Source organism: Anas acuta, chromosome Z, assembly GCF_963932015.1.
Source record: "Anas acuta chromosome Z, bAnaAcu1.1, whole genome shotgun sequence".
Taxonomy (NCBI): Eukaryota; Metazoa; Chordata; class Aves; order Anseriformes; family Anatidae; genus Anas; species Anas acuta.
In genome coordinates, this window is record NC_089017.1 from 40272663 (window position 1) to 40285424 (window position 12762).

A 12762-nucleotide genomic window follows, 5' to 3' on the forward strand; every position below is an offset into this window, starting at 1 on the left:
TTTTATTTTATTTTATTTTTTTTTTTTTAAAGACATGATATCTGAATACGTATTTAGTTTTTCAGTATGGCTGTTAAACATGGAATACATTTCTGGAAATTTTATTTCATGAATACTGATTTCATTATCACAATAAAAGGGTAATTCTTATTTTGAAGAAAAATGTAGCACTGTTTGATTTCTCCTCTTCCACTAAAAGCTACAAAAGCCCTGAATTTATTTCTCTCCACTGCTCTCTACTAACACAAATTCCATGTATAGATCAATACTTTCTGTAGGACTGTAACTGTCATGGAGAACTGGACTTTTTCAGTGAACATTCTCCAGGGATATTTTTTCAAACTAGTGCTGCCCATCTCTCTCTTAAGTTGTAGCAAGGTTACACATTTCAGTTACGGTTCCCAGCAGGGTTGTTCTGCACTGGGCATTGACTGGATTGTCAGGAAACTAACTGTGCAACCTGCTTGCATTTGGTGTAGGCATTACTTTTCTACATCTTTTCCAGGCTTGCTGCTGACTTGGATTTTGCAAGCTTAAAAATGACCTAGGAATTAAATCTCCTGCTGATTTCCTGGACTTCCTGTCACCTGTAATGCTAAATTTCAATGTTGGTTTATATTTCCATTAACTTAAAACTCCTTTTCAGAACATATTGGAATAAGTTCCTAGGAAAAAGCAAGCAAGTAAAAAGAACAACCACAAGCCAGAAAGCCTTCAGTAAATATTGTTAATGAAGCAAGTCTGTAGTACACCATGTTCCTGTTTTATAGGCTGACGATACTATCAGAAAGCTCCAAGGAGAGATGGGAGACTTAATGGGAAAGATTAAGGGAGAAGATAGAGTGATACCACAACAAGAAAAAACATTTTAGGGGAAAATGAGCAAACACTACAAAATGGAGTTTAATATGGAGCAGGCTTTTAACAAAAAAAAGTCAAAGAAGACCCAGTGCTGTCGATATGTGCACCTACAGTAAGAATGGGACCATAGAAACAACATTCAGATGAAAACACCATGAGTCCTGAACCAAGTAAAGGGAAGGCATGGTTTAAGTCTAAAATATGCCCCTCTCTGGTAATGACAGTATTCTTGAAATGTCCTGTATATCTTGGGTAAGAGAGGAAGAGGAAGGAAAGGCAACAAAATGACCCTTCATTTGTATTTCTGTTTCCTTTGCAAAGGAAACATTTCAAGGAAACTCTTATATAATACAAACCTATTGAAACTCTTACTGATACAGGGAAACTCTTGACATGTTTATTGTGAAGACTAAGTTGTCAGATTCATCAATTTTCTAGAAAAAAATAATCTTCATAGGTCTTAAAGTTGTAAGAGTAGTTGGATGCTGGTTTTGAATAGCCAGTACAAATATTAAAACAAATAAAGAAATGGATATTTATTTTGGTGCAAACCAACTTAAAAATAAAATGCCATCTAATTTTTGAAACTGGGTGAATGTGTCCATGTCTAATCTAGAAAATGATACTTTTTGTTTAAATTTTTGGCTCTAAATTAGGTTGACCAACCTGCAGATTAAGTGGCATAGATCAAAATTTTAGTTAAATCAAAGATTTTTATGTACAAAACTCTTAAATCTACCTTGCAGAAGTGGTTAATGTAACAACAAACAAACGAACAAACAAAAAGGAAAATGAAATCAAATAAAAAGGAGCTCCAATTGGGAATAACTTTGATATTACTACACTGTGACAGCTAGGGAAATCTAGAGCAATCATTTGAAACAGAGATTATTTTATTTGTCATCTCACATGATCTTTTTGACCTTATTGTACATTTCTATTACTGCACATAATTTCCTGGAATTTTATTTAATTTGCTTGTTTCAGTCAAACAACATTAAAAAATAAGACTGAAATACAATGTGCTGTTAAGATTTTATGTATGTGATGCTCGAATGTACTTCATTACTGTGGCTTTTTGGAATTATATTTGCTGGACAATTGCTACAGTTCTGGTTATTTTGAAGTTGACAATGTAACCTTAGCCAATCGTACCTCTTCAAACTATGCATTAACTCATTATTGTGTTATACTGCTCACTTTTAATGGTGTACAAAAAGTACAGACTGCTTTTTTAGCCAGTGTATTTTCAGATTGACAGGACAATCAGAAATCCAGTTATGTGTTCAGCAAAACTGGAATCAATTTTCATGTATTTTTTTCCTTTAGTAATTTCCTGCATAAATAAACAAATGTAAGAAAATGAAACTGTATGATTGCATGGAATATTTGGCTGCGATGAAGTGCCATGTGCTGAGAGCACTACTAATTTAGTAGCAATGTAGTCATGTTTAGTGAATATTTGTGCTCTACAATGTTGAACTGTGGAGCCAGCAAAAGCTCTGTATGCTCACACATACCATGCATTTGGGTATTTATGAAACCTAAACAAATCTCCCAAGTCCCCATTTTTTTTATGTGAGTGCGTTATGGTGCAGATTGTGAAAGAAATACAGCTAGTTGAGCCATATTGGCTGCTAACGTCAGTGCTGTTGCAGCCTGGAGCTCCTTGCAGGCTGATTTACCCTGACTCATTTGAAGCTCTGTGCTATCACTGTTAGATGTTTCTGGTATAAACTCCTTTGTTTAGATATGATTTATGAGCCTGTGCCACTGTCTGAAGTACACATATCTTGGGTGCAGTGTCTCTGTCTCCACAAGGCTCAACATAGCACTTAGCCACTATAAAATGAAAATGTAACTATTCTTTATTTCTTTCATTTAGAAAATTTTGGTATTGGGAAAGTCTTGGGGGAATTGCCTAAAGGAGGTCATTTTCTTTCAGAATGATCAAGCCTGTATTTCTAAACATTGATACAAATACTGATACAAAATGGTATTTATTTATTCGTCTACATTCAGCAAAATTTGTCAGTTTAGCACTCGATCTTATCCTTGTCTCCTTCCTTGTCATTGAAAACTGGACAACTGAAGAGAAAGTTTTCCAGAAAGGTGACCATTCTTTGCAAACATCTGAACAATAAAAAATATCAGCAGCACAGAAAATTTAACATGCCCTCCTTATGCTGTGTGCTCATCATGTTTTATTGTTTTCAAATCAGCAGGAAAAGAAAGAGCAATTCTATCTAGCATGCTTTGGCTTGAAATGTTAATAAAAATGAATGAAAAAATGTAAGTAAAATAGTCAGTGGAGAAACATTAAATGAAATTTGTGATTGTGTGCTGCCTTCTAAATGATACCAGCACAGTAGGGGATTTTATGCCTCCAAATTATCATTGTTTTGAAGGAAAAGGCTTTTGTCTGACAGTCCTAAGGTGTATAGCAGATGGTACTGAACTGAGGATGTGGATGATATTCACAGCAGAAAGCAAAAAGTCTTGAGATGGTATTGACAGGTTGTACAGGAGTGAGAATGGTTCCCAGAAGCTCAGTGAAAAATGCAAAAATACAGCAACAGGCTGAAGTGTTATGAAAAAAAATAAATAATACTGGAAGGACATCTTGATGTACACTTACTAACTAGTGTTTCATTAGTTTTGAGCGCATCTGGAATATGTCTTCTAACAAATGTGAAAAGCAGTGAGATTGCTGTGCTTTTTAATTATAGGACTCACTACTCTTTGTAATTTCATCCTACTGATGAAACATGAATAGGCACTTTGTGGCTATTAAAACAAATGTTTTATTCTTTGGTGTGATTTATGGATATGAATTAAAAAGAAATAGAGGTAAATAAACTATTTAGATTCTAGTTCACTTAAGTTTAACTGGAATTGTAGCAATTAAAACAAATAATATACTCAATACCCTCATGCTTAAAAAGGAAGTGCACAACAGATTGTGTCCAGCAGCACTGCAGCTGAGGGAAGTAAGTAATTTATTAGCCCTATAATTAACCTCCTGATTTCTCTGGAAGATATCAAGACAGTCTCAAACTTGTCTTCCATAGGCTTTAACTCATGATCAGCTGTTGCCATTAACCCTTGACTGAAGCCAAGATGTCGGTCTGTTTTTTCCACAGGTAGGCTAGAAGTCGCACTTTTTATTTTTATTTTTTTATCCTCCCCCCCTACCTCCTCCTCTCAAGGATTTCACATGGGTGGTGGTTTTACCTTGCTAAACAGTTGAACTCCACCATAAAGGCTCTCTCACTCCCCCTCCCCAAAGAAAACATGGGAGAAAATATGATGGAAAGGTCTCAAGGGTTGAGATAAGCCCAGGGAGATCACTCAACAATTGTCATCATGGGCAAAACAGACTTTGCATAGGGAGGTTAATATAAATTATTGCCTTCACTAGCAGATTAGAGCAGTGAGAAACTAGAAGCAAAATAAAACCACCCTTCTCCCATATAACCACTTCTATCTCCTCCCCTCAAGTGGTACAGGGGAACAGGGAATGGGGGCTGCAGTCAGTCTGTAAAGCTTTGTATCTACCATTCCTTCACAGACACTCTTTGCCCCTGCTCCACATGAAGTCCCTCCCATGGGATACTATCTTTCCTGAACTGATCCTGCAGGGGCTGCCCACAGGCAGCAGATCTTCAAGAACTGTTACAATGTGGATCTATACGATGGTGTCCATCCCCCAGGAGCAAACTGCTCCAGCACTGGTCCCTCACAGGTGGCACTCCTCCCAGACCTCCTGCTCCTGCATGGGCTCCTCTCCATGGGCTACAGCTCTGGCCTGGGGCCTGCTCCTGTGGGGGCTCTCCATGGGCCGCAGCCTCCTCCAGGCCACATCCACCTGTTCCACTGGGGGCTCCTCCACAGGCTGCAGCATGGAGATCTGCTCCATGTGGGACCCATGGGCTGCAGGGGGACAGCCTGCTCCACCAGGGGCCTCTCAACAGGCTGTAGGGGAATTCTGCTGCATGCCTGGACCTCCTGTCCTCGTTTTGCACAGACCTTGGTGTCTGCAAGGCTGGTTCTAACTATTCTCTCCCTGCTATAGCAGTGAGAGAATAGACATAGCAGTGTTTTCCCTTTCTTAAATCTCCTCTCCCAGAGGCCCAACCAGCGCTCCTCAGTGGCTTGTCTCTGGCCAGAAGAGGGTCCTTTTTGGAGCTGACTGGAGCAGGCTTTGACCTGACATGGGAGTGCTGTTGGACTCTTCATACAGAGGACACTTCTGCAGGACCCCTGCTACCAAGTCCTTGCCACAGAAACCCAATATGCTCTGTTATAATTGGTCAGCTTCTGCACCGGTGAAACTACATGAGTCTGCGCATTTATTCTGTGGGATCACAACTATCAAAATATCAGCAGAGAAATCATCTGGATGTCATCTTCTGATGACATGCACAGCTATACATTAGCTGTACTAATTACCTTTTATTTGCATTTTTTATAGTTGGCAAGAATTTGCACTCCTAGCCATTATGCTACATGGCACTAAATGGGTTAAGCTGTTTTGTAGAATGTATTCTAAGATGCTACTGGAATTGGGAGTGAGTCTATAAACATTTTTATAGGTCACATAAATATTTATGAGGCAAGTATGATGATCATCCTTGGCAAATGTGGCCAAGGTTAGTGGGAGGGGCAGATGTTCAGTAAAAAATTCTACTTCTGTGTAAGATTTTCTATCATCAGTGAAGTTTTTCATGAAACTAGCAGAGTGGAGACTTAATTTCCCTGCAGACATCTATATAAGATTACTGAAGATTATTGAATGGTATACTTACTGCTTACAATACATACAAGCCTTCTATAACATCAAACCGAGATAAAGATGTGCTGCTGCATCTTAAAGAAGATGAGGCTGTATTGAGCTTTGGTCAGGTACTGCCTTTCCTTTGTCAACACACCACAGACAAAAAGTCCTTAAAAGTAGGCTGCAAAAGTGGCCTAAGTTTGTTTCCTCTGACAGACAGAGTTTGTTGGGTAATTTTCATCAAGCTCTGCTCAGTGGGAAGCCAATTGCTAGCTGCCACTCCAAGTGACACAAATGTTACGTAGTGCCTGCACAGCTGAGAGCAGGTCCTGCCAAGTCTGAAGGAATTAAAGTAATAGATTTACTGAAGGATGTGGAGGTATTTATGCAAGCCTAGAAGATCTAGGCAAAACATGCTTGTGCATTGGCCACTTGCTGTTTAAGTAGCCTTGACCTGTGTGGATTAGAGCTCCACTTTGAAATTATTTTTATTATTTTTAAGATGTCAGATTTCATATACTTTCTGTATTATTACATTGGAGAGAGGATGAAAATGAAGAGAGAACTTGGAATAGTATAGATTTTTGCAGATTCTCATGTTGGTTAGAAAAGTATTTGTTAGATTTTTTGAACTTCAAATCTCTTTGTCAAGGTTCTGCTTTCCTAATGTTCAAAACCAGTAAAAGTGTTCTTCTGTATTGATGTAGACTGGAAATGGAAAGAAAGATTGGAAATTGAGCTGGTGTGCTCTTGGAAGATGGAAATGTATTTTTATTCTAGGTTCTCTGCACTTCCATCTACTATATAAAGTAGGCATATATAAGGGAAAATCAACCTTACCCATGGAGCAGTCTGTGATAGGATTACATTTCTGACTAAAGGCTCACCATTTACTGATGTGAATTAAGTGATTTCAGGCAAGGTAAAACCTTAGAATAATTTACAGGAAGTTGTGGGAGGGTGCTGGGGTGCTGAGGCAGGAAGCTGACAGCTATCCTGAACCCTCATTGAAATTAAAAGCACAAAATTTTAAAGCACAAAATATCCTCTTTAAGTGATTTATGTGCCTATGTGTGTGTTTGGGGGATTATATACACACCTTATGCCTTAAGCATGCACACGTATATATACTCACACACACATTTGCATGTATAAATATTTATATATGAAAAATCTCTTTCCCATATATGTTATGTGTCTATTTAAACATATACCCCCCCACAAACAAGTATATATTTATTTATAAAAATGAGATTTTTATTCAAGTTTTGAGATTTCTGACTGCACTAGAAAGAAAATACATTATAAAATTCTAATTTAGTATTGCAGAAAAATGTGTAAGCAGTTAAAGCTCTAGCCTACCTAGCTATTCAACTTGACATTGTATTATACTTATAAACAATAAAAGATATCATATTGGCTTTAGAAAAGGCAAGAAAGCATAGCATTGATACTTACGGATCTGTAAGGTGAAGCATTATCTAACCTTTCATAATTCCAAATTTACCAGACTTGCTGTGCTGACTGAGGCTTTGTTGACTACTAAGCTCAGAACTGGTAAACTTGATAATGAAATGTTGAACTCTGGAAAATGATTGAAAGTGGGACTGGAGAAAGCACTCAGGAAGGGGCATTTTTATTCTTTCTCTCCATCACTCCAAAGACGACAAAAATCTCCTGTTGGCCAATTTCATGCAGAAAAAAATGTGATTTATTTGTTCCAGTTGTAATGTAAAACCACCAGAGGTTCACTCTGTAAGTACTTATTATGACTCTTATCAGGTGACTGAAACTTAAACAGCAGTGTTCTAAAACAGTTGGCTAGAGCAAATGTCAAGCTGATTCACTAGCAGTCTCTGCACTTTTTGCCGTTGTTTTTATTCTGAAGCTCAAGCTTTTTGTGCTGCACTCTAAAGGTATATAGTGAAAGAAATACAAACAACAAAACTATGACCTAAAGAACTTGCAGTACAAATTGAGTTCCTGTCAGTAGCAAGCACTAACTGTAAACCCAGTTTAAGCAGTAAATTAAGCTGGATTTATTATGCTGTTGCATCACCGAAATAGCTCAGTGCAGTTCGGTCACAAGTGCCGTTTCTTTAATACCACAGCTGGCTTTGGGATGAGAACTCACTGTTCGGAGGGGATAGAGTTCTCATTCTTGACCTGTTCCAAGACATCAGAACTCTTTACTACAAAACTGAAGAACAAGGGGTTGTCCAAGGACTTGTCTTCTTCTCACTGATTAAAGAAGAGACCTATTAACACATCAGAGCAGATCTTCTGGTGTCTGTGGAACGTGGCTCCTAAAATCAAATCCTCACAAGTTTTAGAAGGATTTTTTACGCTTGTCTTTCTGAATGTGAGAACAATATAATTGCTGTATGCTCCTCTGTGGATCTGACATTTAATAATATAGAGGAATATTTTTCAAATAGTTATATTCAAGACTTTGTGACTGTCAACAGTGGAGTAGGAAGGCTGTACTTCCTGTATTATTTTTTTTCCTGGTGTTGTTAAAAATTTGTTTCTAACACTTTGAATGGCTGTGTAACACATTTGAATGTTCATGCTTTATCATAACTTTGTTTTGCTAAACATGTTACTTTGGACAAAGATTTCGATATGATGTTCTATATAGATCACATTTTTTCAATCTATTTGAAAGATTTACACTTTGTAACTTATTCTTTCACTGCATGTTTTCGAAATGCTTCCACTTAGACTGTCATTAATAATGCTAGGTTTCAAACACTTGTTCTATATGTCTTCCCTCTTTCTCTATATCTAACACATCCCATGCTTCCCATCCTGGGTGGGTTCACTTGCTCAATATCTACCTGTCTGGAATCTTCTTGAGCAATAGGTGGTCATGAGTATATTTTTTTTTGATTCAGAAACCCTTTAAATCCCCATGTTGGTAAGATTTTAAAGATAACAGCTACTTTTAAATCTAGAATAAATTGCTGAAATTGCTTTAAATCTTCTGAAATCAACTGGTTGTTGCATTTGGGAAGAATGTGTAAAATAAACACAAAAGTCTTCATCTAAAGTCTTGAAAATGGAGATGTTACGGTGCAATTGGTTGATGTGGGAAGGTTTTTGTAGTGGGAACTGCAGGAGTGGCCTCTGTGGGAAGAATCCAGAAGCTGCCCCATGTTAGATAAGGTTTCCATGTTAGCTTCTGGATTCTTCATGAAGAAGCCAACTGTGTAGCCTCCTGTTACCAAAACCTTGCCATGTAAACCCACTACACTTCTGCGCCACGACCTGACTACTACATCCTCTTTGCAGCACTCCTGTTCACCTCGCCCCCCAGGGCATGCCATTGTATGACAGAGGAGGGGTGCTCCTGACTCTGTCCAAAGCTCGTGAGGGTTTCTGGGTCCTGGCTTCTCCCTCAGCTGCCTTGAAGGGGCCTCAGTGAAAGTAACCCCTGAATGATGCGATCCTCCACTCCACTGCAGAACTGCCCCAGAGCCAATTGCCTTGGTGAGTCACTGTAAAATGGCAGCTACAACACTGGATGCTTCAGGGCTAAGCAAAAGTTAAAGCAGGTTATTGAAGACTTCAGGTTTTTTTTTTTTTTTTTTGGTATGAAGGTAACTTTCCCTGCAGCAGCAGGTGGTATCACACCAATGTTTTGCCTATTGCTGAGCAGTGCTTGCACAATATCCAGACTCCCTGAAACACCTCCAAAACCAGTAGGCTGGGCGTGCTCAAGAACTGGAGAGGAGACATTGCCAAGGCCGTCAACCTAAGCTGACTAAAGGGATATCACACTCAGCCATAAAACTTGATAAGGGGAAAGGTGTGTGTGTGTGGGGGGGTGGTGGTGCCTGGTGTTTATTATGATGATGCCTGTCTTCAAACAAACAGTATGAGTATTGGGGCTTGTCTTCTCAGGATGTGGTCAAATATTACTTGTTAATGGGAAGTAGGGAATAAGAGTTTTTTTCCCTCTCTCTCTTTGCTTCTGCATGGTCTTTGCTTATTTCCTCTTCCCCTTTCCCTTCTCCTTCCTCCTCTTCCTCTGCCCCCTTGCCCCTCACCCCTAGCTCCTTGCCCTCCCCTTCTTCTCCTTCTTCCCCTTCTTCCCCCTTTTCTCTCTCTCCTCCTTCTCCTTCTCCTTCTCCTTCTCCTTCTCCTTCTCCTTCTCCTTCTCCTTCTCCTTCTCCTTCTCCTTCTCCTTCTCCTTCTCCTTCTCCTTCTCCTTCTCCTTCTCCTTCTCCTTCTCCTTCTCCTTCTCCTTCTCCTTCTCCTTCTCCTTCTCCTTCTCCTTCTCCTTCTCCTTCTCCTTCTCCTTCTCCTTCTCCTTCTCCTTCTCCTTCTCCTTCTCCTTCTTTCTTTCTTCTTCTTTCTTTCTTCTTCTTCTTCCTTGAAGAAGAAGAGGAAGAGAGAAGATTCCCTCCTGGTGACAGTGACAGAGAAGAGTCTGACCCCTCCCTCTCCATTTCACCTCCTCAGGAAATTGTAGAAAGCAATTAAGTTTCCTCTTAGCCTCTTTTTCATACTAGATAAACCAACTGTCCTCAGCCTTTCCTCACAGGACATGCCTTCCAGCCTTTTTACCAGTGTTGTTGCCCTCCTGTAGACATTTTTAAATATATTGACATCATTATACTGTGGAGAACAGAACTGTACACAATGTTTAAGTTGAGGCTGCACCAATGCTGAAAATAGCATTAGAATCACCACTTTTGACCAGGCAGACTCTAGTGTCCTGTGTTTAATGCACACTAAAAGTTTTCAGTCTTGGCTGACAGGGCACTCTACTGGCTCATGCTGAGCCTGCTGTCACCAGTACCCTCAGGTTCCTTCCTCCTGAGCTCCTGCAGCCACTCACCTCGTAGTCTGTACCTGTATCTGGCATTACTCCAACCCAGGTGCAGCACCCATCATTTTCCTTTGTTGAACTTCCTGCTGTTGCTGATTGCCAAATGCTTCAATCTGTCTGGATCTCTCTGAAAGGCCTCTTGTCCCTCCAGAGAGTAAACAACCTTTTATTTTTAGAATCATAGCAAGATTTCTGAAGACGCATTCCACTCCTGCATCCAGATCATTGATAACAACGTGGAACAGAACCGGCCCTAGAATTGAGCCCTAGGAAACACTACTAGAGACTGGCCACTAGCCAGGTGTAGCGCCATTTGCTACAAGCTTGCCCTTTAAGCTCTACCATTGAACCAATTCACCACCCAGCAAATCATGAACCTGTTTATCTCACATCTGGACAATTTGACTGGGAGGATTCCATGAGGGACACAATCAATGGCCTTTCTAAATTCTAGAAAGATTGTTGTCACAGATATATCACAGATAGAATATTTGAACTTGGTTAAGGTTTGTTCTATTGAAGACTAAAGGAGTATAAGTTGTTTTGTGTTAAATACTCTCCCTGTGGAAAACATGCAAACTGAGTCAATTTTACTGTAATCTTTCTCTTACCTGGAGAATACGAAGTGGCTTGAATATATGTGATTTTGTGAGAAGAGCTGGAGAAGCATAACAATGCAGGAATTCTGTCAAACACATGAAAGGTTTGATTATTTCTGTAAATTTTGTTACAAGAGTTCCATGCGGAAGGCTGTATTTTGGAAACATTTGAAAAAGGAAATTAGATTTCAGTCAGTCACTTGAGGAAAGTAGTTCCTTTCTTACAGGCCTCAACCTACAAGCTCACCCAATGTTGTCCTGATGTTCCTGGTGTTGTTGGCTATACTGAGAAGTTGGGAGCTGGAAAGAACACAGGGTTTTTTGGGTTAGGTTTCCTTATGATGGCATTTAACAGTTATAAATAGAAATGATACATGGAGCATTAAGGTAAGGTAGACATCTTGCTGCAGTAACCATTTCTATTGTTTGATGCATTTTCCCAATGCTTCATGTTGTCAAAACTGCTTTGCTTTCTCTTTGCAGACATTTTCTTTAGCTGTCTCTTGGTCATCTTGTTGCATTATACTATTCAGGCATGTGACTGCTTCAGTGTGTGTTTTCCAGGCATTGCTCTTCCACCTGCCTCAGCCAAAAAATAGCCAGCTCTTTTGATTAGAGTTTGGTTTAAAGTTTCAAAGAGAGGAAGCATTAATATATTTTCAAAATTCTAGTTAGTTGTATTAACCAGTGGCTTAATGCCTGAAAGAAAATATCACCTTCTTTGTGAGAAAAGAAATGAAAGACCATTTAGAGAAAGATGGCGGGCAAATGTCACTGACAGAAAAGACCAGTGAACCTGTCTGTGTAGCCATGATTTGCAGTTATGATTAGAGATCTTGGGGAGGGGTTTCCTGTTACAACAGTGGTTGTTTCTGTGCCAACACTTAAGCTTATCTATCTATCTATCTAACTGTCTATTTGAAATAACATTGTGAAAAGCTGTTTTGGCTTCCTATTTTCCTTAACTGAGAAGCCTTAGGATGGAGAAAAATATCTGAAAATGAGGAGTTTGCAAGAGGATATTTTCTCAAGGTATATTCTCATGTGAATGTTTGTTTATTTTTTTTTATAGAACAGAGATTCATAAACTGGTATGTCTTCTTTTGGGTAAGTAAGATGCCTGTAAATACTGGGTATTTTGAAGTCATGGCCTGCAATGCTAAAAAAGTTTCTGCAAGAGAGGGCCCAGTAGGGCCAGAATGATGTGGCTGGGAAAACCAGTCACAGAAAGGAACCTTGGCTTGCCACCCTGCCACCCCTCCACTCCCCCTGGCATGCTTGCAGAACTAGGAGACATCTTCTGGGATGAGAGTCTCGCCCCTGTGGACAATAACATTTGTTCAAATTGATATACTGTGTTCATTCTCCTCTTTGGAAAAAAAAAAAAAGAAAAGGGAAGGGAGGGAAGGGAAGGGAAGGGAAAGGGAAGGGAAGGGAAGGGAAGGGGGGAAGGAAGGGAAGGGAAGGGAAGGGAAGGAAGGGAAGGGAAGGGAAGGGAAGGGAAGGGAAGGAAGGAGGAAGGGAAGGAAGGGAAGGGAAGGGAAGGGAAGGGAAGGGAAGGGGAGGGGAGGGGAGGGGAGGGAAGGGGAGGGAGAGGAGGGGAGGGGAGGGGATGGGGAGGGGAGGGGGAGGGGAGGGGTCGGGCGTGAGGGGAGGGGGACGGGGAGGGGAGGGGGAGGGCAAGGGAG